This window comes from Hemiscyllium ocellatum, chromosome 13 (assembly GCF_020745735.1).
Source record: "Hemiscyllium ocellatum isolate sHemOce1 chromosome 13, sHemOce1.pat.X.cur, whole genome shotgun sequence".
NCBI classification, from domain to species: domain Eukaryota; kingdom Metazoa; phylum Chordata; class Chondrichthyes; order Orectolobiformes; family Hemiscylliidae; genus Hemiscyllium; species Hemiscyllium ocellatum.
Window position 1 is genome coordinate 64,356,752 of NC_083413.1, and position 27,715 is coordinate 64,384,466.

Consider the following 27,715-nt stretch of genomic DNA (forward strand, 5'->3'; position numbering starts at 1 on the left):
ATTCCTCCCCCTTCCCCATCACCCTCTCCCTTTCCCCTCACCCTCTCCCATTCCTCCCCTTTCCCCATCACTCTCTCCCATTCCTCCCCTTTCCCCATCACCCTCTCCCCCTTCCCCATCACCCTCTCCCATTCCCCATCACCCTCTCCCCTTCCTCCTCTGTCTTATTCATTCACAATCTCATGTTGTGGTTTTTCTGTGCTGGGTTGGTTGGGGGGGGGTGGGTGCTGATGGAGGTGGTGACGTATGTACGTGCTGACGTCTTTGCCGGACGTTGACGTACTGACGCAGCGCGGCGGGGCCGCCCGGTCTGTGAGGGAGAAGGAAGCGGCGGCGGTGGCGGAGGAGGAGGAGGAGCAGCGGCGCCGCGCGAACAGCACCGCCAGAGAGGCCGCACGGATCGCGGGCGTGGTGGTGGGAGAGGAGGCTCGCCGAGGCCCACGGACCGGACCGGACCGGAGCCCGAGTCACCCACTGCATACGGGCCGCGCTGTAAGTAAGTCTCCCTGCCTCGGCCATCCCCCCCTCACCGGGGGCCCGGGCTTCTCGGTGCGGCCTAGTCGCCGGCCGCTGGGTGGCTTTCGGGGGTGGGGGGTGTGTGTGGGAGCTGTCCTCTCCCATCCGCCGCCGCGCCTCGCCTCGCCTGTGGTTCAGTTGTTGATCGGCCGCTGTGGCGTCTGGTTCTCGCCTCTGCCGGTTGGTGCTGGTGGGAGGGGACTCCCCCCACCCTCCCCCGGTCTGGGGCTAACATCCCCCCGCCTTCCCCTTACTTCCCCAACCCCCTCCTCCCGGCTCCTGGAGCTGGGCTGCTCATCCCTTGTCTGGCGTTGCACCTGTCTCATTCCGGCTGCTTCATTGTCGCGCAAAGCGTGGCGCGGTCTGACATTCCTTCACTGAGTAATGTAAAAGGGGGGCCTCTCCACAGCAGACACACACTGCCTCTCTCTTTCTCTCACACACACAACCAAATGATAATCAGGCAGTCCAATGCTTAAAGGACGGTGCAACAGAAGGTATCGCCTCCCCTCAAAATAACTGCAGCGAGAGAGCCATTTCTCCTCCCTTCAACACGGCCAGCGTAAAATCATATTGTTTGCACTCTGCAGGTGCTTCCACGGCATTGGAGATAACCTCAGTGTTCAGATAGGGTGCAGTGATCCTTTTACCTTGTAGGTTACGATTGACCTCAGGAGTTGCTATGTTTTTGTTGTTTCACTTAGCAGATAGAAAATGTAGTGGTGCTAAATTCAGAAACGCCAGTTCAAAATTTGCCGAGTTTTGGTTGACCAGGAGCTACAGTTTTATATTGGACTTCTGTGGTTCTCAGTTTTGGTTACTTTAGGATTTGAGAGATAATAGATTAACTCCAAATCATGTCAGTAACTAGTATCAACTACTAAATTAGCTGACAGCCATACTTTAGTATTTTGTATTCTGGGCAACTGTATCAATTTTTTTCAATTTTTGTTCTTTGTTAGAAATGTAGAGTTGGATTGATTTTGAATCAAAAAGATTTAATGAGGGGATAGCTTGTAACTTTGCTAAATACTACTTGCTGAAATAGGAAAAGCTTTTCCTTTAGATTCTGCTAGAATTATGAAGAGTAACACACATATGAATACTTTGAAGCTGGAACTTTCCTTTGTAAATTTAAGTTAAAAATTTATTTGGAATTTTTTTTGCAAAATGTAACCACCTTCTGCATCTGATTTGTATCTTTTGAGTGAGCGGCAAATTATGGACATCTGTTTCTGCCATTACTCAATTTGCAGGGGAGTTTTGAAGTTTTGTTTGAGCTAGAACTTTAGTCTTTCTAACATTGTGTTTCCTATATTTAGATTGTGACGTTTATATTGTAGAATTTAGATTTGCAAGAATGGCAAATGTTAGACTAGTGCTGAACCTGTCTTTGGATTTTAATGTTGACAAATGATAATATGGTTGACAAATGAAACACCGTTCCTTTATTTGGTAACTGCAAGGGCTTGCATTGACTTGTGTGTTGCAGAATATTTGTGCTGCTGTTTCAAGAGTACATTTTCTTCCCCAAAACCTCTACCCAGGGTGTATATGCAACCTGTTTAAGGCTTGTGTAATTTTTCTGGTTTGAGATTCTTGAAGATCAGACTTTTTAAAAAAATAATCCTGATGTCCATTTAATGGCTTGTGAGGGCAAAGTCTGGGTATTACCTGTTGTGCCACTTTGTGGTATAGTGTGAATGTACTGTATTGATATGTTGTATAACTCATCAACGACCGAAAAGGCCAACTTGATTAACAAGTTACAAATTATTGACTTCAATTTCATTGTACTGATAAGTGTTGACAAAGTTGCTGTCACAGATTTATTTAACTGCAGCGTAATTAAAATGAGGTCTATATCCATTGCTTAGTTATATATCTGGTATCGTTGGATATTTGTATCAGACTTTTCTTGATTTGTTTGTTTTCTATTACGTCAGTGTACAAATAAAACTAAATGTCCTTATGACCAGCACCTACATTTTTCAGAATGAATGATGACACGGTCATTTATAAATCTCTGCAGTGATAAAAACAGCAACAATTGGAGTTTAAGAAATTTTGCACACTTGTGATCCTAAATAACTACTTTTTTGATTTTTGGGTTGCAGTTCAGCACTTGCAAAATAAATTAATGTTTCTAATTAATTATCTACCTGTCAGTGTGTTTCTGCAATGGTGCCTTCCTGTTGACTGGAGATTTACCCAACTTACATGTATGTTGTAAAAGCTGTGAATTTGTCTCTGTCCACAATGCCTCATTTATTTTCCACAATGTTTGGTCCTTCATACCAGTGGCAAGATCTATTCATTTGAATAGCTTTAGATTGAGCTGTCAGGACTGCAGAAACTTTTTTGGTAATGGCTACATGGAAAGGCTAGTTTGACACTTGAATATAAAAAGTTGTGAGACTCAATTTTTAATCTGTGCTTGGTTATTTGAATTATTTGATTAGTGCATTTATTGTATTTTATTGACATCCCTGTTTCATACTGGAGGGTATTCTGAAATTTTTCATACTGCCAAAAAATACTACTAAGAATCTGGTAATCTTGCATTTCTGATGAAGCTGTTGTCTTTGTGAATTTTTTGGGGAAAAGTAAGTTGATTGAAAAAAAGCAAAGCACAAATTGCTGCTTGCTCTAGGATTATCATTCAGCTTGTTGGCACGATAGCTGCATTATTTGGAATTTTTTTCAGTTCATCATTTCCTGGACTCTAACTGGTCTCAAGTGTTCATGCTGCATGATCTAAATGATCAGAAATGCAAATCATAGGTTGGTGATGGAGGAAGATAATTAGTGTTAATTCCAAGCTAGCTTTTTATTCATTTTTGAGCTTTGAGTGGAATTTTCCAACTGTTGAGAGTTGGGGTGCAGAACTACATTCTTCACTTCCAGAAGTTATGCAACAAATTTAGTCTGCATATACTCCAAATATAGAAAGTGATTAACTCATCTCTTGCTACTTTGCAATTGTAGTTAACATTTTAAATAAGATAAGAGTTGAAAGTTTCGATTTGTTGCCAGGAAATTCAATCTCAGAATAAGTTGAAACCTATAAAGACACCTTAGAAACTCTTCTTGCATTCATTCACAGGATGAGGGCAATGTTTATTTCCCAGCACTAATTAAGCAGAAGGCTGTTAAGAATTAACCACATTGCTGTGGATCTGGATTCACACATGGGTGGGGTGTGGGGGTGGCAGTGCTATGAGTGGCTGAGAGACTGCAAAGGGGTATAAGTCTGTGGGAGTGTATGGTGTGCATGTATGAGAGAGTGTCTGTAGGAGTGTGTCTATCTGTGTGTATAGTGCAGTGGGGTCACCTGTTGTGTGACATGAACCCAAGGCCCCAGTTGAGACTATTCCCATGGGTACTGAACTTGGCTATCAGCCTTTGCTTATCTACTTTGTGTTGCTGCCTGTCTGTCTGCCTTGGAGGATGGTCAGTCAAAGGTCAGAGGTAGAATGACCCGAACAGCTGAAGTGTTCTCCGACTGGGTGGGAGCTTTCCTACCTCATTGTTGTTGTTGGTCTCCATGCACCCATTGCCGTAGTCTCTGGTCGGTCTCACTAACGTACCATGCTCAGGACATCCTTGCTTGCAGCGTGTGAGACACCATGTTGGCCGAGTCACATGAGTGCCTGCCATGTACATGGTGGGAGCTGTCTCCACGTGTAATGGTGGTATGTGTCGACACTGAAATGTCTTGCAGTGTCTACCGTGACAAGGTTGTATGGTGTTGTCCTGAAAGCCAGGCAGTTTGCTGCGAACAATGATCTGTTTGAAGTTTGATTCTGGATGTAGGTTTGCTCGTTTCCAGATGTTTCGTCACCCTATTCGGTACCATCTTCAGTGGGCCTCCAGGCAAAGCCTGGCTAGCGGGGTGTTAAGGGGAAGGTTGTATTGAAGACATTTAGGTAGTACCTGTTTTCTTAGGCATTCGAGCAGGAAGTATACCTGTTCGTGGGTGGCACTCTGCCAAACGGCATTCGTTTCCTATTTTCGGGCCATTTTTAGCATATTGCGCCAATAGGTCTTAGTGAGCTTTGAGGCAATTTGTAGCTCAGATTGAGGTTCTGGGTGTAGGTATGCTCGCTGAGTTGGAAGGTTCATTTCCAGACGTTTTGTCGCCCTACTAGGTAACATGTTCAGTGGGCCTCCAGGTGAAGTTTGATTGTTTAAAGGCAAGAAGTGGAGGTGTGGGGAAGGCCTCGGTGAGGTGCTTGTCCTCATTAATAATGTGTTGCAGGATGTGAAGAACATGGCTGAGTTTTCCAGCTCCTGAGAAGTATTGGGCAATGAAGGGTACTCTGTTGTTTGCAGCTCATGTCCCTCTCCGGAGGATGTCATATTGGTTTCTGACCATATCTGTCAAGGTGTAGTGTGTTTTAGCTTTGGTCAAAATTTTGCCACCCCAAATTGTGGAACCATTATGTGATTAAAATTGTTGAACTAGTGAATATTGAAGTGTTTTGTTTTTGACATTTTTCCAATCTATTTTTAGCTTCCTTCTTCCACTCTGGAAATGTACACTTCTAGCTGAGATACAGTTACCCAAGCAAGTGCCACCTTCTACCATACTCTTGTGACCATAAACTCTGTCAGTTTGTAGTCACCTAGATACTTGGCTGAGTATTTGGGAGATGACGAATGAGAGTGATAAACTGGCTGTCTGCTGTCCTCACACTGACTGTATACATCTCCATGTATAGTAGTGGAGCACTTGGCCAACTTGATGTCAATTGGTCATTCAGGAACTCAACTTTGAGTTCAAATAGTGCTACTCAGATATACCTCCCAAATGCTGCTTGAATTCTTGAGATCAGTGAAAGGTTTCTTTTGTTGTCAGTTTTGAATGCCGTTAAGTCTAAAACTTTATTTTTGTCTTGTTATTGTAGTTCCTTTATCTTGGTGAGATCTAGACTTGCAATTGGGAAACAGCTGTTCAAATCATCCGTGGCAGCTGGGATTATTTCAGTTAAATAAAATCTGGAATTTAAAGAAAACTAGTCTTGTATCAGTAATAGTGAACATAGGCCTTCCAGATCATCATTGCCTTTTGTGGATCTCATCTATCTTTTGACTCCAGACCTACCACAATGTGGTTGACTTTTTAACTATGTTTACACATTCAAAAAGGTGGCAGTCAAAGGCAGTTAAGGATAGCCAATAAATACAAATCTTGGTGATGAACACACACAGGGGAAATAATCACCTGAAGTTGCTGCAATTTTTTGATATGGTTGAAAATGTGTTGTACTGAGGTAAGATGTATGACTACTGGAATACAATACCCAGTGCTAATTAAACAATTCCTTAATTTAATTAGATTAGAATGGCTAACGATGCAAGTTGATTGTTCACTTGAGTTTTGATCACAGTTAAATGCTGTAAGTGATCAGGAAAGATACATTTCTTTCATATCATAATTTACCATCCTCTAAGACCATTGGGACTGAAGCACCTTGTGGTAATTTTGGTAGAATTGGCAGCAGGTGTACAGAGTAAGATCTGATGAACAAATATTTCTGATCTTCTGTTTTAGATTTGATACTTGGTTAGGCCATGTAATCTTTGTATTGACGATGCTGAGTCACATTTTGCGGCATGTTGAGTGAACCGAATTGAACGAACGTTGCAGGTAACGAGGAGGCTGAGTAGGATTGCCCACTTTCACTTTTGGCCGAAAATATTTCACCTTGACTTTTTTTCATTTCTTTTCCATATGCTGCGTTTCATCAGCTATATTCAGATTCAAACCCACATCCCCAGAACATTAGCCTGGAATTCTGAGCTACCGGTCCAAGTGTAGTTACTGCCATACCCCAGCTTACCCATTTGTGATGACCTCACATTTGTTGAAGGTGATGATTCTTGAGGATTTTCTTTTAATTGACCTCAACTGTTCGTGATTGGACTGGCTACTGATCTTTTTTCCCCTCTAATCATATGCCTGCTGCTTAACCATTTTGACGGTGATCCTGTGCTCTAGATGATGTAATATTGTAAAGAATGTCTGGCTCTGCTCTTGTTTGAGGTTTTAATTTTTAAAAAAAATGATATTCCAGCTTAATAGAGATGATGGCTATGCTAACTTCAAGATGCGGAGGTATAAATTTCTATTATTCACGAGTCTGTGTCTTGTGAATGCGTTGATGTGTGCTTGTAATAGTTTGTTGCATAATGGAGAACTCCTTCATTATGAAGACTTCCTTTCCAGGACAAGTTGGCAGTGGTTGTTCTTAACAGTACTGTTGCAGACACACGTCTGTGACCAATTGAAGATGAAGTTGAGTAGGCAATATCCTCCTGTTGGTACTAGCTGTTTGGAATTTGACATGTTTAACCGTTTAGTCTTTCAGGACATAGCTGGCTTGATCAGTTGTGGTATCAACAAATTTTGGGTATTGAAGTCCCCAGACCTGAGTATATTTTGTTCTCTTTCAGTGTTTGCTCCAAGTCATTGGTATTCAGAGAGAGAGAGAATATTCTTTTTCATTGTTTGACCTGGATCACATGACTGAAGCCTGATGTCAAATGCTGACGATGCTCAGAGCAATGCCACTTTGGTGAATCTGTTGGGAAGAGAGCATATATCTGTTGTACATTGGGATTTTGGTTGACATTTATGCCTGGATTATGTTTTCTCAATTTAAGGCAGCAGGCCTGAATGCTGAAGGGAAGCTAATTTAGTTGGATTGAGATTACCTCCATTTATTCTGATATGTTTGGCTTATTGGCAACAAGCTGTCCGCTACAAGGTGAAAGCAGAGTAGGGCTCCTGTGTCCAGGGCATGTCTGTTCCAAGTTTTTCTTTTCTCACATTTTCCTTTTTACTTGTGTGAAGAACTCTGGTGCAGTGACAGCATTGGCAGCAGTGAGGTGAGCCCAGCGTGGAGTTGTGGCGGAGGAATTGGATGTGAGTTTGCGTTCCCTGCGATTTCTACATCAATGAGAGGGTCCCAGCCCCGACTCATGGCTGCTGTGGCAGAGTCCAGTTTGGGTTCCCTGTGGTGTCTGCATCCAGCGCAGACTCACGGAGGTGAGGTTGGGCACAGTATGAAATCCAGCGGTGTCAGTGCTGGCAGTGTTGGTGAGATAGTTGAGATGGGTTCTTGTTGGCGGTGGCAGAGTTGTGTTTGGGCTGATGCGGAACCTGATGTTGGTGGTGGCTGCATTGGCGAAGTTCAGCGAGGACCTGTACTGGCAGCAGCGTTAGTGGAGATGAGATGGTGATTCCTGTTTTGGTGTCATGGTGGTGGGGACTCATGGTTGGCTGCTTCAGACCCAGGGCTGAACACTTAACGAAAAGGATTGTTAAGGTGAACTTCATTTCTGTATTTTTCTGTCTTTTATATTTTGTTTTGATTTTTTTTTGTGTTTTAAGATGGTGTTGTAGGGTGGATGTGACAATAAACAAATCAATATCAAATCAAAAATGTTGCATGTAGTGGTTTCACTATAACTGTGATTCTGTCATAAAGGTGGATGGATTCATGTAGATAAGGTAAAGGTGACTGGTTCCCTTTCCTGAAGCAAATTATTGAGGCACTTGTGTATTTTTTAACAGTAGTCTGTAAGCTATTCATGGTTGCTTCCTGGTCCACAAATTACTAGATTGTCATTGTATTCAGCACTGTTTGCAGTCTTAAAAAGTACTCCGCCAAAGTGACACAACTCTTGCTGTATAATTGTTTTGTAAGAACATAGCATGGTCAAACTGGTTTAAAAAAATTAATTAACCAAAGAATAAGTCTGGGAAAGGTGCGCTTACTCCTCCAATGTTTGATTTAACATTGCCAAGTCATTTGAAATAACCCTTAAATTTTCAGTCTTGCAAATTTGATTCCATGTCCCCTTGTACCTTCTGATTGAAAATTGCATTTTTATTCATGTTGTTTAGTATATACGTTTTGATTAAGAGTTCAACGTTTGGATACTGTTTCTGTAATAGGTTAAGAATAAGGAAAATAAAACCCATTATAAAAATAACTAAAACAGGATTGTGTTATAGTCATTGCCGTAATATTGAAGCAAGCAAGCCAGTTAAAAAATAAATTTGCTGAAAGTATTGGTACACTTCTTGAAAACACATCATGGCTAGCAGCAGATTTTTCTGGCTTTTTACTTTAACTAGTGGATTAGCACAGCTTTTTACTCTTTATTTATTTTTAAAGCCAAGAGTGTTGCTGTCAAGGTCAGCAATTGTTGACCATCTTCATGGTCGTTTTGAAATTGGTGGTCAGCTGTTGATTTATATGATGCAAGTACTCCCACAATGCTATTAGCTGGAATTTTCAGTTCACTGAAGAATATTTCCAAGTCAGGATGTTTTGTGACTTGGAGGGAAACAGAGGTAGTGTGTTAACATGTACCTTTTGCCCTTGTTGCAAGTGATGGAGGGTTAAGGTTTGAGAGGTTTTGCCCAGAAGTCTTGGTAAGTTATGATAGTGTATCTTGTAGACAGTTACCATTCTTTAGTCATGCTGTACTGAAGGTGAAAAACAAACTTGCATTTCAATGTTGTCTTTTATAAATATTTAAATTAACGATGAAGTGGTGATCAAGTAGATGATTCTGTCCTGGATGGTGTCAAACTTCTTGATTTTGTTTTTGGGAGTTAAGTTAGCACTGAGGAATTGGGTGCTGTGGAAATGTCATCGCTGAGGGAGAGGGCACTGTCAGAGGGTCAACAAGTGGATAGTGTTCCCTTGCACCGACTTATGCCTTGTTGGATGGTGGGCAAAAAAACTTTTAAATCGAAAAGATAAGTAACCCCCCATTCAATTCCCACCCATGACCTGTTCTTTTTGCTATAATAGTGGTGTGGCTGGTCATTAGTAAATGGTGCCTCTCCTCCTCAAATATTGAGTGATTTGGCAATAAAGGTTAAGAGGAAACGTTTAGCTTATCTACTGTTAACACTGGTTATTGCTTGGCAATTGTATGGAACCGATATGATTTGTTAGTTGTCCAAGCATGGATTCTTTTGCTACATGAGCATTTGAACATTTGTTGATTTGAGGAATGGCAAGTAGCACTGAACACTGAACTTATTAGAAGACATCTCTGCTTTGGACCTTGTAATGTAGAGAAGGTAAATCAAGTTGTGGTGATTTAACCGAGGTGACTACCCTAGTTTCTCCTCGTGCTAAGTTGAGTGCCTCCAGTAACTACTTCATAAGCCCTTAAGACGTAGGAGCAGAAATCAGACCATTGAGCCCTTTGAGTTTGCTAAGTTTCTTTTGTCAATTTAGGAGATTGTCAAGAGAGTTTTCCTCCAAATGCTGTAAATTTCATAGTCATAGAGATGTATAGCATGGAAACAGACCCTTCGGTCCAACTCGTCCATGCCGACCAGATATCCCAATCTAGTCCCACCTGCCAGCACCCGGCCCATATCCCTCCAAACTCTTCCTATTCATAGACCCATCCAGATGCCTCTTAAATGTTGCAATTGTACCAGCCTCCTCCACTAGATTAACACACCAGTGATGATACCACAAGTCTATCACTCCTCCTAATGCCAATTACCATACTGTTAATCAGAAAAGCTATAGTAAACACTTAAGTGTGTCAACCAGCACATGGCACTGCCATACAGATTTAGTGTATGAGATTCGGATTTTACCACATACAGCCATGACCAATACATGGTCAAATAGAAAAGCCTGAAGGTCAGGTGAGAGAGAAATGAAACTATCAGTTCAGTGCCTTCATATGCAAGGCAGAGCATAAAATTAAGCAGCCCATTGGTTAGGCCACTGTTGGAATATTCCTTGCAATTCTGGTCTCCTTCCTATCGGAAAGATGTTGTGAAACTTGAAAGGGTTCAGAAAAGATTTACAAAGATGTTGCCAGGGTTGGAGGATCCGAGCTACAGGGAGAGGCTGAACATGCTGGGCTGTTTTCCCTGGAGCATCAGAGGCTGAGGGGTGAACTCAGGTTTACAAAAGTATGAGGGGCATGGAGCAGGTAAATAGGCAAAGTCTTTTCCCTGGGATCGGGGAGTCCAGAGGGCATAGGTTTAGGTTGAGAGAGGAAAGATATAAAAGAGACCTACGGGTTTGAATTCCACTATATAGCAGATGGTGGAATTTGAATTCAATAAAAATCTGGAATTAAAACGATCATGAGACCATTGTCGATTGTCATAAATAGCCATCTGGTTCACTAATGCCCTTTAGGGAAGGAAACTGCCATCCTTACCTGGTATGGACTACATGTGACTTCAGACCAGTAGCAGTGTGGTTGACTCTTAACTGTCCTCTGGGATGGACAATAAATACTGGAATAGCCAGCAATGCTCTCATCCCATGAATAAAATATACGTTCTGTTTGTGGACAGAATATATTTGAGCGATTGTCCATCTGTTGGGTACAGTCCAATGAAGAACTTGACTAGAGATCTAGCTCATTCTGGAGCACAGGTTTTCTGTTGGTATGATGGAGCTCAAATCCTTTACTATATCCACATGTTCAGCTGTTTGTATAAAACACAAACTGAATCAAATTGGCTGAAGTCTGGCTTCTGTGATGTTGAGACTCTAAATGAGATCAAGATGGATCATCCTCATTTGGGAATGTAAACATCAGTACAGGAGTTGTGATTAAAGAGGATCTATCTTCTGAGTGATTTCATTTTACTGTACCTCATTGGCTTCTAGGCACTCACTTTGAAAATTACTAAATTTGCAATTTGACATTTAAAATGGAAACCATTATGCTCAGTACATCAGTTTCTTGTAATGGGCAGATAAGGTACTTAAGTACAAATTCATAGATGTATCAATGCATTTTCTGAAAAAAAGGTGTCGTAAGTGAGTTTGAATCATATAGGTTTGTCAGCAAGTCTTTTCTGTAGAGCATTTTCAGCCCATTGATTTCCCTATGTGAATATTTAAAAAAAAGGTAAAGAAATTGAGAAGGAAGTTCTGGGAGGAAGCATTTTTAACCAATAATTCCTTTTATGCTTTGTGTAATTTGTTGCATGCTGAAAATAAGCCCCAAATCTTCAAGAGTAATTGTATATTGCACCTAGTCAGTGTAGTTGTGAAGGTGTAACTGTTTTATTTAAGGTCCACGGTTGAACTAATAGAAAATTGCTTCTTTCCAAATGTCTCAAACAGCTGAGGAGCAATTTTGTTTTTCCTTTCACTGCCTGATCAGTGATTGGGATTTTTTTCTAAGGTACATCTCTCATATGTAATACTTTGCCTAAGTGCTATTGATTTGTGCACCTAAGTAACAGGAGTTCACTCGATAGCTCTAGTAACAAGTTTGTTTGTTTCCATGCACAATAAGCACATCTTTGCTTCCCACTAGAATACTGGAATTTTTTATCCAGTGATTCAAGTGCAGCCCGGAGGTGGGTAGGTATAATCTTAGATTAGATTACTTACAGTGTGGAAACAGGTCCTTCGGCCCAACAAGTCCACACCGACCCGCCGAAGCGCAACCCACCCATACCCCTACATATACCCCTTACCTAACACTACGGGCAATTTAGCATGGCCAATTCACCTGATGTGCACATCTTTGGACTGTGGGAAGAAACCGGAGCACCCGGAGGAAACCCGCGCAGACACGGGGAGAACATGCAAACTCCACACAGTCAGTCGCCTGAGGCGGGAATTGAACCCAGGTCCCTGGCACTGTGAGGCAGAAGTGCTAACCACTGTGCCACCGAGCCACCCCTTCTGATGAACTGGCAGTGAGGATGCTCTCGAGAGTATCTTCTGTTTGTTTCTATGTATGATTTAGTAAAAGATTTGTTGTGACAATGATCTGGAACCAGATTGAATACTCTATTGTCCACATAGACTGCATTGTGGGAGTCTATGGTCGAATGTTGGAACAAAATACCAAGTTATATTAAATATTCTTAATTTTTAACTAAACTGATTTTCAAAGGTTACTATTGAAGTTATGATAAACATGTCACCTTCTAAAGGTCTAGATGTGTGTTTCAGGTGGGCGGAGAAAAGGCAGACTGTTTATTGACCCAAAACTGTAAAGTAGATTTAAGCAACAGAAATTTAACAGTTTAACCTGACAAACAGGAAACTGAGGAAAAACTCTGAATAGTTTAGAACACTTTCTGGTGCTGTTTTACCACAGAAGTACATGTTTTTCTGGATATTACAAAGTAGGTATTATTTCTACATGATACAGTTTGTTCTAGTTTTCTACATTTGTTTCAAAAGATTAAATACATGAAACTTGCAATTTTCATACCAAAATTATTTGAGCAGCATAGTTGATATGGTGCATTCCAAAAGTAGTTGTATGCCCACGGCAAAGCCTATACTAAGCTTCCGGCTTCAATATAATTGTTAGTAATTGCAGCCTAAACTTTGACTGAGTAAGCATCTAAATCACGGTTTGGTTTCTGTCCAAGCAAGCCTTTTGATTATACGGCTCCATGTATATCTATAACGTCAAGCTGCCTCAGTTTTCAGGCTGTGAAATTTATCACATTCAATGAGAAGCTGAACAGTTACATAGCTTCTCTTATTGTTAACACAGTGCATGCGTTAAATTTCTCCTACTTTCACTGGAAAAGTAATATTTGAATATGACCTGGTGTCTCCCTTTTGATTTTCAAGTTTTTCTTCCCTATGGTTTGTATACTTTGTGTAACGGAAACGGACCCTTCAGTCCAAATTACCCATTCCAACCAGATATCCCAATGTAATCCAGTCCCATTTGCCAGCACTTGGCCATATCCCTCTTAATCCTTCCTATTCATATACCCATCCAGATGCTTTTTAAATGTTGTAATTGTGCCAACCTCCACCACTTCCTCTGGCACCATACACACACCACTCTGCGTGGAAACCTTGCCACATAGGTCTCTTTAAACCTTTACCCTCTCACCCTAAACCTATGCCACCTAGTTCTGAACTCCCCCACCCCAGGGTAAAGACTTTGTCTATATATCCTATTCATGTCCCTCATGATTTTATAAACCTCTAAGGTCACCCTTCCGATGCTCTCGGGAAAACAGCCCCGGCCTATTCAGCCTCTCCCTGTAGCTCAGATCCTCCAACCTTGGCAATACCCTTGTAAATCTTTTCTGAACCCTTTCAGATTTCACAACATCTTTCTGATAGGGGGACAAGAATTGTGCACAATATTTCAAAAGTAGCCTAACCAATGTCCTGTACAACTGCAGCATGACCTCCCAACTCCTACCGTCATTGCTCTGTCCAATAAAGGAAAGCATATCAAACGCCACCTTCACTTTTCTATCTATCTGCGACTCCACGTTCAAGGAACTATGAACTTGCACTCCAAGGTCTTTTTGTTCAGCAACACTCCCCAGGACCTTGCCATTAAGTGTATAAGTCCTTCTTTGACTTGCCTTTCCAAAATGCAGCACCTCACATTTATCTAACTTTTAAGCCTTTTGGAGAGAGTTGAGAGGAGATTTACTAGGATGTTACCTGGTATAGAGGGAAGGACTTATGAGGAAAGGCTAAGGGACTTGAGACTGTTCTTGTTGGAGAGAAGGTTGAGAGGTGGCTTAATTGAGACAAGATAATCAGAGGGTTAGGGTGGGCAGTGAGCCTCTTTCCTCGGATGGTGATGGCTAGCATGGATGTGGGGCAAGGGGGCATAGCTTTAATTTGAGGGATGGTAGATATAGGACAAATGTCAGAGATGGTTTCTTTACTAAGTAGTAAGGGTGTGGAATGCATTGCCTGCAGCAGTAGAAGACTCACCAAATTTAAGGGCATTTAAATAGTCATTGGATAGATATATGGCCAAAAATAGAATAGTGAAGGTTAGGTTGGTTTCCGATTGGTTTCACAGGTTGGCGCAACATTGAGGACCGAAGGGCCTGGACTGTGCTGTAATGTTCTATGTTCTATACACCTCAGGCCAGTGGCCCACTGATCAAGATCCTGTTCTGCTCTGAGGTAACCTTCATTGTCCACTGCACCTCCAAATTTGGTGTCATCTGCGAACTTACCAACTATATCTCCTATGTTCACATCCAAATCATTTATATAAATGATGAAAAGCTGTGGACACAGCACACATCCTTGTGGCACACCACTGGTCGCAAGGTTCTAATCTGAAAAGCACCCTTCCACCATCACCCTGTGTCTTTTACCTTTGAGCTAGTTCTCACTGTATTCTATAAACTTGAATCTTGCTAACCAGTCTACTGTGAGGAATCTTGCTGAACGCCTTACTGAAGTCCATATAGATCACATCTATTGCTCTGCCCTCATCAACCCTCATTGTTACTTCGAAAAACTCAATCAACTGGAGGGCATAGGTTTAGAGTGAGGGGCAACTTTTTCATGCCCAGCACCGATGCCAGGCTCACTGGTCTATAGTTCCCTGGCTTTTCCTTGCCACCTTTCTTAAATAGTGGCACTATGTTAGCCAACCTCCAGTCTTCTGACACCTCAGCTGTGATGATCGATGATACAAATATCTCAGCAAAGGGCCAAGCGATCACTTCATTAGCTTTCCACAGAGTTTGAGGTTTCGCCTGATCAGGTCCTATGGATTTATCCACTTTTGTGTTTTAAGACATCTGGCATCACTACCGCTGTACTATGGGTATTTTTAAAGATGTCACCATCCATTTCCTCACATTCTATATCTTCCGTTTGCTTCTCCACAGTACACACTGATGTAAAATTCTTGTTTATCTTCCCCCATCTGCTATGGGTCCACACTTAATTTGCCTTGCTGAACTTTGAGGGGCCCTATTTTCTCCCAGTTACCCTTTTCTCCTTAATATCTTGATAAAATCCCTTTTGGATTCTCCTTAACCTTAATCGCTAAAGCTATCTTGTCCCCTTTTTGCCCTCCTGATTTCCCTCTTAATTATACAGAGGACAAGGGAAATATCTTTGAGACCGTCCAGAAAAGCAGGGGAGTGGAATTCATTGCTTTGCTCTTTTAAGCTGCCAGCATGGGCGTTAGTGGGCATATGGCCACCTGTACTTGAGATTCTGTTATGCGGTATTCCTTCAGGTGGGTCTTTGCTGTACATACCCAAAACTTTAATTTTATATGTGCAAAACCTGTCATACAAGGTTGAATACGTAATCATTATAAATCCAATTTACTCATGACTATGGAATGACTACTATTGAATCCTCTTGGTGTTAAAGAAAGAATAACACTGTCAAACTACATAGGTTTCAATATAATTCATGAAGCAAATTTATTAAATATGAAAAAAAGCAAGGAAGCAGGTTTTGACTAGATCATCTTTAACTTTTAGTTTTTGTGTTCACAAAATAATAAAAGCCTAATCTCTTCTAAAACTGCCCTATTGTATAGGTCTTTTATAAATCCATCAACAGTACAAAAGGTTATAAATATCAGTTACTATCTGGCATGGAACAGTTAATCAATTCTGCTAGAGATACTGCAGGGCATGCTGTCATGTGAGAACCAATTAGTAGGGGTTCAAGTTTGTCAGTTTTTAATCAAAAAGTGAATACTAACTTTTTTAGTTAGTAGAATAAAAGGCATGCTGTCCAGTCTTTGGCCACTGATATGTCATTTATTGCGATAATAAGTTGTGGAAGAGCAGACATTGCTTCTTAGTATTAAGGAGGCCGAAGACACTGTTTTTTTGGCTATACACACCATTCCCCGACAACCAGCACCATCTCTGTCATTGACAACCATTTGAAGCTGAAGCAGACCATTTCCTTGGAGTCCACCCATTACCAAGACTGCTTTTTTGCACATTTTAATGTCATCCATTTTGGCTGTGATGTCTGCATATGTACTTGGGACTATGTCAACTACTTTGTGTAAGCTTGACTATTCAAATTTTCTCCTGATTGTACACCTTCCACCCTAGATCACTTTGAATTCATCCAAAATCTTGTCTTAACTCACTGCAAGTCATGTTCACTCATCAATGACCACCAGCAGTTCCAGATTCAGAGACAGAACAATTTTAAAATTGCTTCTGGATGCTTTGAAATCCCTAAATAGCTTTTGCCTCTCCCCATCTCTAACTTCATTGAGTTCTACAACCTTCTGAGGTCTCTGCACTCCTCCAACTCTGGTTTCTTAAGTCATTATTTGGCTGCAAAGATCCCAAATTTTGAATTCACTCCTGAGACCTCTTTGTGTCTCTAACATGCTTTCCTCCTTAAAAAAAACTTTGTTCAAACCTTTGCTCGTATGCTCTGATAATTACTCGTGTGGCTCAGCATAAAACTATTTTGTAATGTTTCTGTGTCGCATTACTAAGCAAATGTACTTCGGCAGAAAGAAAATAAAAAGCACAATATTTTAAATGGGGAACGTTTGCGGAAAGTCGCAACACAGAGGGTCATCATGTGTGAATCAAAAAACTAGCATCCAAATTCAATGGGTAATAGGGAAGACAAATGGAATGTTTGCCGTTATTTCAAAGGGGCAATGCATAAAAACGTGCAAGTCTTGCTAAAATTATACAAAATATTCCAGCTGTGAACTGACTAAATGTGTGAACAGTTTTGTTTCTCTTCTTGAAGGAAAGATATGTTGGTATTGGCGACAGTCCAAAGAACATTTGATCACTTGATTTTCTTAGGGGTTGAGTAGATTAGATTGATCTTGCTGAAGTATGTAAGATTCTTAGGGTCTTAACAGGGTAGATGCAGGGAGATTGCTTCCCCTTGTGGGAGAGTCTAGGACTAGAAAATGTAATCTCATTAAGAGATCAGTATGACAATTTAAGAGGAATTTCTTCTTTGTAGAAAATTTTTACATGGGGCTTTAGTGGCTGAGTCATTAAGAATTTTCAAAGCTTGAAATTGTCAGATTTTAATCAGTAAGGGAATAGGAGGTTAAGGGGAAATGACAAGAAAGCGGAGTTGAGCGTTATTGGAGCATGAATGGCTGAACAAACCCAATGGACTCATTAGCGTACTTCTCCGCCCATGTCTTGTAGGTTTATGCTGCCTTCATGTCTTCACTGTAACCCTGTCCAGTTGTATAGCTTGGGATTGTGTGCTTGTCTGCTCTTCATTATTGAGTGATGTAAACCCAGACTCTTCGTGACGATGATATGGATATCTATTGTGAAATGATAAATTTAAGTGTTCAAGAATAAAGTATTTAAATGAAAATTTTGTGCATATAAGAAAATATAATTATAAACATTATAGTTAATATCTTTGGGAAAGTGCTCGTAAAATAATTTTACACTGGTTTCTTAAGCATATGCTTTGTGATTTTACTAAGTTGTCTATTGGTGCTCTTTAAGGCAATTTTGTTGGTGTGCAATGTGGAGTGTCTTGGAATTTAGTTAATCTTGAGCTGCAAAGTGTTGGGTGTGTATTTGCTGTCCGTTTGCAAAATGATGTGCTTCTGTAGCTGCTTTATCAGTTGGAGTTGCAAAGCTCTGGCTGGATACAGTTCCACAGATAATTCTCAGTAGAATAACTCAGCTGTATTCCCACATGTGATGACTCAACTGCTGAATTTGTTCAGACACGTAATTATGTTCATATTGGACTTCTGTGAATTAAAATCTTAAGAATTTATTGGGGAGGTCTGGTCAAACAATACTAATTTTTGGATTGCTATATTATATATACACAGCTGAGAGTGGAAGAAGATCGTAAGAAGTATATCTTGGTTCGCAAGTAGATACTAATGCTGCAACACTAGATATGTCCTTGCAGCAATTGGAATGTATTTTGCTGTCTGTTAATGCAACCAATGTTCTGAAGTGTGTAGTCAGACAAAAATGATCATTGAGTGAAAGGAGGATGTATTAACAGAGACGATTGAAAACCTGGTCTCAGAAATGGGCTGTAAGTATGGTTTTAAGTAAGAGGCAAATAATTCTGTGGAGAGAATGACAGAATTTTGGAGACTAGATAGCTGTAGGCAGAACTATTAATGGGAAGGTGATGAAGTAGTGGTATAGAGGAACCTTGATTATCAGAATATCAATTGTCCAAATATCTGATTACCCGTAAGAGCTCTCAAGGCCCCGATAGAAACATTACATCAAACAGCTGTTTCAACCTGGATTACGTCTTTTGTTTAAAATGATTAGAAACTATCTCGGCTCACTAAAATGCTGCCAAGAAAAGTCCTGGACATCGATGGGAACCCCAGGCACCATCTCCAAATGACTGACCACCTGCCCTCCCTCCTCCTCCCCATAATTGCCCTGGAGTTCTACATAAGGGTGAACCCTAAACCACCCCCTTCCCCAGATATTTTCTCTAACATTGTCCTGTACAAGGCAGAGGTGGAACTTTCAGAAAGTTGCAGTAAAATGTTGTGTGTCTGTGTGTGTGCGCGCGCGCTATTTGGAGACTTATCCCACAAAGGCAGCATCAGTCTTACTGTTGGTGTACAGTCCGGCTGCCTCGAGGGTGTGGGGAGGCTGAAGATTAACCGAATAATCAATTATCCGAACAAAATAGTGCCTACCCATCTTTTTCGGAAAATCGAGATTCCTCTGTATTATCGCTGAGTTATTACTCTAATGTTCAGGGAACCAGCCATGGCAGATGGTGGAATTTGAATTCAGTTAAAAAGGAATCTGGAATTAAGAGTCTAATGACAACTACGAATCTATTGTTGACGGTCAGAAAAATCCATCTGGTTCACAAATGTCCTTTAAGGAAGGAAAGTCTATCCTTAGATGGTCTGTCTGACATGTGGCCCTAGACACTCAGCAATGTGGTTGACTCTTAATTGCCTTCTGGGTAATTAGGGATGGGCACTAAATGCTGCTTAGCCAATGACTCCCTCGTCCTGTGAATGAATAAAGAAAAAGGAAATGGGCTGCCCAAGAGGTCTCTTTCCTAGGATAGATTTTAGAGACATTGGTCAAGCCACAAATGAATCAAGATATGGTAATTTTATTTTGGAGGAGGGAAACTGATATCTTTTACCCTGACCCTAATGATCTCTAACTGTGGAACTTTTGACGAGCAAATGTTTACAGAAAATGGTGAATTGGTAGGAATCACTGGGATAGTTGCATTTGAAGTTGATAAAGGTGGCAATGAAGATCTCATCAGGTGTACGGGTGTTATTATGGAGATGGGATTAGATTGTTTTTGTAATGGAAAGGATGTGGGATTAAAAGCTCAGCTCTAGATAGATTAAGCGCACATGTTGGAAATGATCTTAGAAACAGTGGCCAAGGAAAGGCATAGGGATTGAAGCTGAATGAACAGTGTACACTTTGTACTAGACCCAAAAGCAACAATTATGGTCTAGTAATGTTTTAAGAGTGGTCTGGTGCATCCTGGATCTGATATCAGATGAATAGTCTGACCATACAGACAACACGCACTGGTGGAATGATAGAGCTGGGTATCAAAAATGCTGCATTTGGCTGATATCACCAGCATCCTGCTGTAGATGAGCTCAATAAGGATAGCTGCATGGGACTTCAGAAGTAATGGTACAAGGTGGTAGAAGTACTGTTGCTGAAAGTGAAGTGGCTATTAGATAGGCAAAGATGGAACCAAGCCACATTTCGAAGTCAACAATATAATTAGGTTGTGAATTAACTTGCAAGGTAGAATGGTCAATATACTTCCAAGGAGATGTTTTTCAAAGTATGCAGAAACAGCACCTGAGAAGAAGTAACCGTTAACAATGTCAGCTAATGTGGGGACCCAGAGGAGAAACTAGACAAGAGTAGTGGTATTGTTGTTGGAGCAATCCAAGTTTCGAACATGTTTTTAAAAACCTCTTTGCTATTTGATGTCCACCTATAGACCAGCAATTATGAAATCTCAGTATTGCAAAACATTGCGGAACTGTAATGATCTTCAGCCTGATGCAGTACTCCAGCTCTGCTGAGTGCAAGCTGATAAACAGAATCTCATTCTACTGTTGGAGACCATGCAGCCTTCAGGAATCTATATAGAGTTCAATAACTTGAACAACACCTTCCATGCCTTGTACCCACTCTGACACCCCACGCCTTGTCATCATGTGGTCTGCTTTCAGCACTGCCAACAATTTTGACCACCTTATGGTCCCCGTTAGTAGCTTTGCTTTTCATCCTTGCTTATTATTCATCCCTTTATCTGTCCAGTTATCTTTTTCTCCTTCTGGGTTTCATCTCTACCTATCACTTACTCCTTGATGCTATCCTTCCCACCACTATCTTCAACATATATACCCCTTTTTTCTTAGCTACACCTAGAGTGAGGGAAAGATTATTGGACTCAATACATTAACTCTGCTTTTATTCCCACAGATACTGCCAGATCTGCAGAGTTTAAACTGTAATTTATGTTTTTGTTTGATTTTCAGCATTTACAATTCTTGTTGTGGTTCTGTTCGCCGAGCTGGGAATTTTTGTTGCAAACGTTTCGTCCCCTTTCTAGGTGACATCTTCAGTGCTTGGGAGCCTCCTGTGAAGTGCTTCTGTGCTGTTCTGTCAGCACAGAAGCGCTTCACAGGAGGCTGCCAAACACTGAAGATGTCACCTAGAAAGGGGATGAAACGTTTGCAACAAAAATTCCCAGCTCGGCGAACAGAACCACAACAACAAGCACCCAAGCTACAAATCTTCTCACAAATTTACAATTCTTGTTTTTCTTCACTTGCGTTTTTAGATATCTGATGGGTTGAGATATATGAAAGAAATGGATTGGTGTACTTTCTGTTAAAAATCTATTAACTTTGACGTTCACATGATAGTGATATTTATTGTCCCTTGAAAGGGAGAATTACGTTGTATCTGAATAATTTTCACATGTTTGAGATCGTAAAGGATTTGGGGCGAGTGGTTTTGTTTCGAAGGCCTGAATCTAAAGGAAGTTAGTTATGATTGTTCAAACTCCTTAAAAGTAGTCTATTAATTGATCCAAATGAAAGAAGTTTCTTTTGCGTGCTGTACGTTTCATTCTTAATGGTTCCCTGTATATTGCGGTATTTTGAAATTCACTAAGGCACTTTAGACAGCACTTTTCAAACCCATGAATAATACCATCCAAAAGGACAATAAACTCACGGGAAGACCACCGTTTTCAAATTTCCTTCTAAGCCACTCATCATCTTGATTTAGAAATGATTTACCATTCCTTTGGTGTTGCTGGGTCAAAATCATGGAACTCCCTCCCCGACAGCATTGCCTGTGCACTAAATGTTCTGCAGTGGCTCAGGAGGAAGTTGACTACCACATTCTCAAGGGTGACTAAGGATAGATAAAAATGCTAACCCAGCAGCATCAACCACATCCCATGTGTGATTCAATCTCTTGTCAATTTCGTCTTGCATGCCATGTTTAATAACTGAGGATTTTGAGATTTTTGTGAGAAATCAATTGCATTTGAAAGTTGTTATGATTTGGGGAGATCAATAGGAATGAAAGCACAAGGAAACAAAGTTACTTTATTATAGTAATATATTATAGTTATGTATTGGACTATTATTAAAAAAAACCTTAGTAAATCTGGCAGAAAGCCCCTTTGTAGAGGACTTGCCTGATTTTAAAAATTTGTTCAAGAACTACTGAGTTCTTGGGGTCTACTTGGGTTCTTGGGAAGGGAGTTTCAGAATTTTGAATCAGTAACAATGAAGAGATAGTAGTTATGTTTCCAAGTTTAGTTAGTGTGTGGCTTGGAGGAGATCTTGCAGGTGGTAGTGTTTCCATGCATTTGCTGCCCTTGTTCTTTGGGTAGAAGAGTTCACAGGTTTTTAAGGTGCTGTTGAAGGTGCCTAGGTGAGTTACTGCAGTATATCTTATAGATGGTGCACATTGCTGTTACCGTGTTGGTTTTAAAGGAAGTGCATGTCCCGCCCCTTGAACTATCCTGACCCTACGGCTGTATTAATTGCATTCACTATCTTACCTGTTTTTATGAAAATTTAAAGTACTTGACTTGTGTAGTACCCCTAAAATGGAGACTAGAGATTCCTTGGTAGTTCCTACAATCTACTGAGAAGCCTTGCCACTCATTATTCTGGGGAAGATCATCACCCGAATTTTTGCTAGGCGCCTTCTCTCAGTCTCTGAGGAAAGGCTTCACAAAAGCAAATGTGGCTTCTGACCAAACTGTGGAACTATGGATATGATTTTCACTACTTAGCAACTTCATGGCCTTCATTAATTTGACCAAGGTATGTCACTCAGACAGGAAGTGATGTGGAAGACTGGTTGTCCAATAAAACTAATCAGCATCCTTCACGATGACGTCAGCGACAGTCCTCAGTAACAGTAATGCAACAGAATCCTTTGAGTTCAAGATGTGTTAAGCAGGGATGTGGACACTGCAAAGGATGTTCCTCACTTGTGAAACTTCACTATTTGGAAATAATGTCATCTCTGCTCTTAAAAGAACCTACAAGCATCAATTAAAGCCTTCATGAGAGCATACCAAAGAGTTGGTCTTGGCCTCGACCTCGACTTTGACTGAAATGCTTTACCAACCCATCCCCCGTCAGGTTCTAGTTCACTCCACCATTATGATCAACTAAACATGGAACATTTCCCTTACCTGGGAAGCTACCTCTCATCTAATGGTGACATCGATGCAGAGATTTAGCATTCATTCAGGCTGCATGCTCTGCTTTTGCACATCTCAGGATTTGACTTTTCAACTGGATTATTGGTGCTGATATCAAAATCCTCGCACATAAGGTAGTAATACTTTCAATTCTTCTGTATGGCTTCAAAACCTGGACTATGTGCAGGTGTCACGTCAAGACTCTTGACGTGACAGATCAATGCTGTTTGAGATGGATTTTGCCATCCGGACGGAGAATGGGCGTACTAACAGTGTCCTGAAGCAGCTTAAAGTGCTAACGTTGAGGCTGTGGTTCTCTAAAATCAACTTTGCTAGGCTGACCATGTGGTTAATGCATAAAAGCATCCTATTAAGAAGAAACTGAATTGAAGAAGACTCCATGAAGAGACAGGGGCAGCACAGTGGCACAACAGTTAACACTGCTGCCTCACCGTGTCAGGGACCTAATTTTGATTCCAGCCTTGGGTGACTGTATGGAGCTTACATGTTATCCCTGTGTCATTGAGGGATTCCTCGGTCTGCTGTGGTATCCCCCCACAGTGCAAAGATATGCAGGTTAGATGGCTTGGCCATGCTAAATTGCCCCGTAGGGTTCGGGAATGTGCAGGGTAAGTGGATTAGCCATGGACATTGTAGGGATAGGATGGACAGTGGGGTGTCCTTCAGAGAGTCAGTGTAGACTCGATATGCTGAATGGCTTATTTCCGTACGCTGGGTAACCTACGATTCATGAATTCTTTGAAAACACCACTAGCAAGAGGAAATATGGAAAAGGAACCAAAGAAAGGAGCGTCAGATCTCAAAGTAAAGGACTGCTTCCACCTCCAGGAAACTCTTGCTCAATGTGTTGTCAGAAATGCAGCTCTAGGAATGGGCTCATCAGCTACACAAGAACCCACAAACCCAACGAGTGTGATTGTCCACCTAGGAAATACTGTGTAACCTACGACCAATTTAGTCATTAAGTGTCATTCTACTGGGCTCTTCGTTACTTCTGTCGAGGCTCAATTTTTGTTCAGACCAGCTTTGATAAACTTGTACGTAGTCGATTTTTAAAAATGCTTTTATCGGAATGACCAAGCATATGGGTCAGTCTGTTGACATACGCATGCTTGAAATGCTGTAAGGTGACAAAAGTGCTGGAAAGCCAGTAAAGACTTTTGATATCAAGGGAATATTGCTGCCAAGTAGATGATTCTGTCCTTTAAGCAAAAGGAGTATCTGTGACTAAGTATTAAGGCAAAGGCTTCACGTTTTAAGTAGTTCCCCTCCATACATACCTTGTGATACCAAAATGGTTGACCATATTTTCATAAAATTGTAGATAATTTGTCTTGATATTTTATTCTTCAGTATGTCAGTTGTATCAGCACTTGTTGCTGGATGACAACATAAAACTGCTGGTTTTACAAATTGTACGTAACAATAACACTATCTCAATCGTCATGGCAGTGCCTTAACAATGTGGATAATTTCCCATATCTCAAGAGTCTTTTCTCCGTGTGAGCAGACATTGAGGATGAACTTCAGAATCCACTCCAATGTGCCACTGTAGCCTTCGGACATCTGAGGAACAGTGTGCTAAAAGTTTGAGATCTCAACTTCAGTGCCAAACACATGGTCTACAAAGTAGTGATTCCCACCCTCCAGTCTGTAAGAAACGTGGAAAGTGTACAGCAAACACTCCACATCCCTGACGGAGTTATTACCAGCACTGCCTTTTCAAATCCTACAAATCCACTGGTAGGGGGTTAGGCTTTCCAATATGAGGATCCATTCACAGGCACATGTGGGATCAGCTGTGGTGGGAAGGCCATAATTGTTCAAATATCTGACACAAGACTCCTTAAAGAAGTGGAAGAAAGTGAGGACTGCTGATGCTGGAGATCAGAGTAAAGAGTGTGATGCTGGAAAAGCACAGCAGGTTCAGACAGCATCTGAGGAGAAGGAGAATCAATGTTTTGGTTGACGATTCTCCTGCCAATCCTTAAAACAAGTCCTCTATTCCAGGTGCTGCAATGGTGAGCAATCTAAAATAGGGCAGAAAAGATACTGCAAGGACACCCTTAAAAGCCCCTCTAAACAAATGCATTATCCCCACTGACACACAGACATTGCTTGCATTAGAATACACAAGCTGGAGAAGAAACATCTGCGAACGTGCCAACTACGTCATGCATCATCATATGGAGTATGTGCAAGGCAAATGCACAAAACAAAAATTTGAGGTTCAGAGCAACCTGCCTCATCAAGCATCATCTACCCCTCTTGTAACAGAGTCTGTAACTCCAGAATTGGGCCATGTAGCCAGCTTAGAATTCACCCCTTTAAAGTGGAAGCAAGTCATCCTTGACACTGGGGATGCCAAAGATGATAACTGGGCGTTCAGCTTATACAGTTATTGTGTTGGCTTCTTAGTTTTCGCACATACTAATTGAATCTACAAACAAGTAAAGTCTCATTTTCATTCTCAGCTGCATCAATGTTGTGTGATGATTAACTGAAGTTCTATAAATCTTTATGTTGATCTATGGGGTTTCATCTGCTCGCATCATATTTAGAATTCCAAGCTCATTCATTTTTTCAGTAAACTATAACCGTAAAAGTTTCTCTCAAATAAATTTGATTACAGTAGCTAGATGCAGAGATAGGAGCTATAACTTTACAAGGGCCAGTGTAATCTTATGCATGCATAGTTGTGACTTGTTGATAGAGTAAAGCTTTTCATTGCGTTTATTGGATTTAGTCAGTTCCTTTTAACTAGATTCCACAATGGTCAAATCTAACTTTATTCATGTTTGAATTGAATGTGAAAACGTTGCACATCAAGCATAAATTGTGCACGCTGGGAAATGAGAGTAAATACGGGAAGTTTTGAATTTTACTTACAGTTCTTAAATTATGGTTTTTTCCTTGCCTAATGTTAAAATGGAGGCTGAGTTGTATCCTATAGTTGTATATAAGCATTTTTGGTTTATCTTGAATAAAGTTAAGTCTATCGTGCTTGTATATCTACCTCCAAATTTTACTGTCTCTTGTCATGACTACTGCAGACCTCCTTGGTCAAAAAATGATCCTTCTGCAAATTTACAATTTGCTCATAATTCCTTCTGCTTGCTCCATTATCCCACATTAAGCCTTGCTAATTTTTGTGGATAGTATCTCTCACCAAATATCTACTTTCTTTCATTAAAAAGGGCACACTTAAGTGGTTTTACAGCATTGGCTTATTATGGAAAAAAGGAAAAAATATTTCATAAAACAATTTTTTGAACCTTCTAATGTTTCAAAGTCCTTTACAGCCAGTTAAATTGTTTGGAAGTATAGTAACTGCTTTTTAATGTAGGAAACAAAGTTTTAACGGTAGCACATTAGTCTAATTGGCTGAATATTATATAATATTATGACCTGAAATGCTTCTGGCTTTCTCAAGAAATTAGTTTCCATGATGTCAACATTGTTTGATAAACTGCTTATCACATCCGGATTGCACACATTTAATCATTATATCTAACAAACCTTCAGTTATTTGGTAGATGCACATTGATTTCGTATGGATGCTTTATTGAAAGTATAAGACCCAGAATGATGGCAGTTTTTAAAAAAAACCTGAGGTTTTAGAATGACAAAAAATAATTCAAGAAATAGGAATTAAAGCTGCTTTTCTTCTAAATTACTTATTGAAAATATTACATCCTGAAGGATCTCTCCATTCATTGACTAATATTACTTGAATGTTGTGAATTGACTTAAGTCTCATATCTTAATTTCTTCAATGTTTTGTTTTGCAATTGTTTTTCTTCAATGTTATAAGTTTCTTTATGTTGGTTTGTGAGGCAAGGTTCAAAAAATGTTTGGAAAGGCTTTTTAATCACTTGAATCTGGATTGTTGAATTCAGATTTAATCCATTTGGAAGTCAAAAGCTGATGCCAGTGTATTTGCTTGAAGTTTGCCAAGTCTTTGACTGAAAATTTGGTGGTGGTGTTTTGGTCAGCACGTGTATGATGAGTTCCAGGATGAATACTTGTTTGCATCTCGGAAACCTGTCCTCAAATAAGGTGATGTGTAAGTGGAGTTTGTGAAGGTGTGTAGTCAATTTTGAGGATTTAAAGCCAAATTAATCTGGGACCCTGTTAGGCAAGCAGTCGTCTTCCCCATTTAACTCTGAAGAACCATTCCTGATATGTGACTTCCTACTGTGAAACCCATCCTTTCTTGGTATTTCCTTATACTGTTGGGGGATTTTTAAAATTGACGCTTGACATCTCCAGAACACCCAATTATTTTTTTAAAATTAACATAGCTTTGAATTATGGTTTCTTACTTCTCTGAACAGGGAAAACTTCTGTGAACATACTTTCTGCTATGTAATTGAATAAGATACATTTATTATCAAGAGTGTTCCATAAAATTCTGAGAAATGGAAATTTACTTTTTGTTCTGACTTGTACCAGATAAATTCAGCAAAAGGGGACCCCTTACAAACTATATAACCATCCAGCTAAATTACAGATAACGTTTTGGCGATAGTCGTGTTCAGTGCCAAATGGTTATAGCAGCTAATGTTGAGCTGCAGTCATTTCAAGGAAGTTAAATTCTTAAATCCATCTATTGATATGAGTTGCTTTGTTATTTAAAAGAATTGGCGATTGGGACAAATGGCTTCATTCTATGTTGTAGATTTTGTTTTTAA

The 27,715-nt window shown here is 40.5% G+C and overlaps 1 protein-coding gene across 2 annotated transcripts in view; it reads left to right on the forward strand.

The window, feature by feature from the left end:
* The first annotated feature begins 289 nt into the window (after positions 1–289).
* Positions 290–27,715, forward strand: part of cab39 (calcium binding protein 39) — a 67,353-nt gene continuing 39,927 nt past the window's right edge. Inside the window, exon 1 of one of the 2 annotated variants that reach the window (XM_060834879.1) lies at positions 290–496. The gene's annotated coding sequence lies outside the window, so the exon portion shown is untranslated. The remainder of the gene's footprint in view (positions 497–27,715) is intronic. The other variant, XM_060834880.1, reaches the window with a different exon arrangement.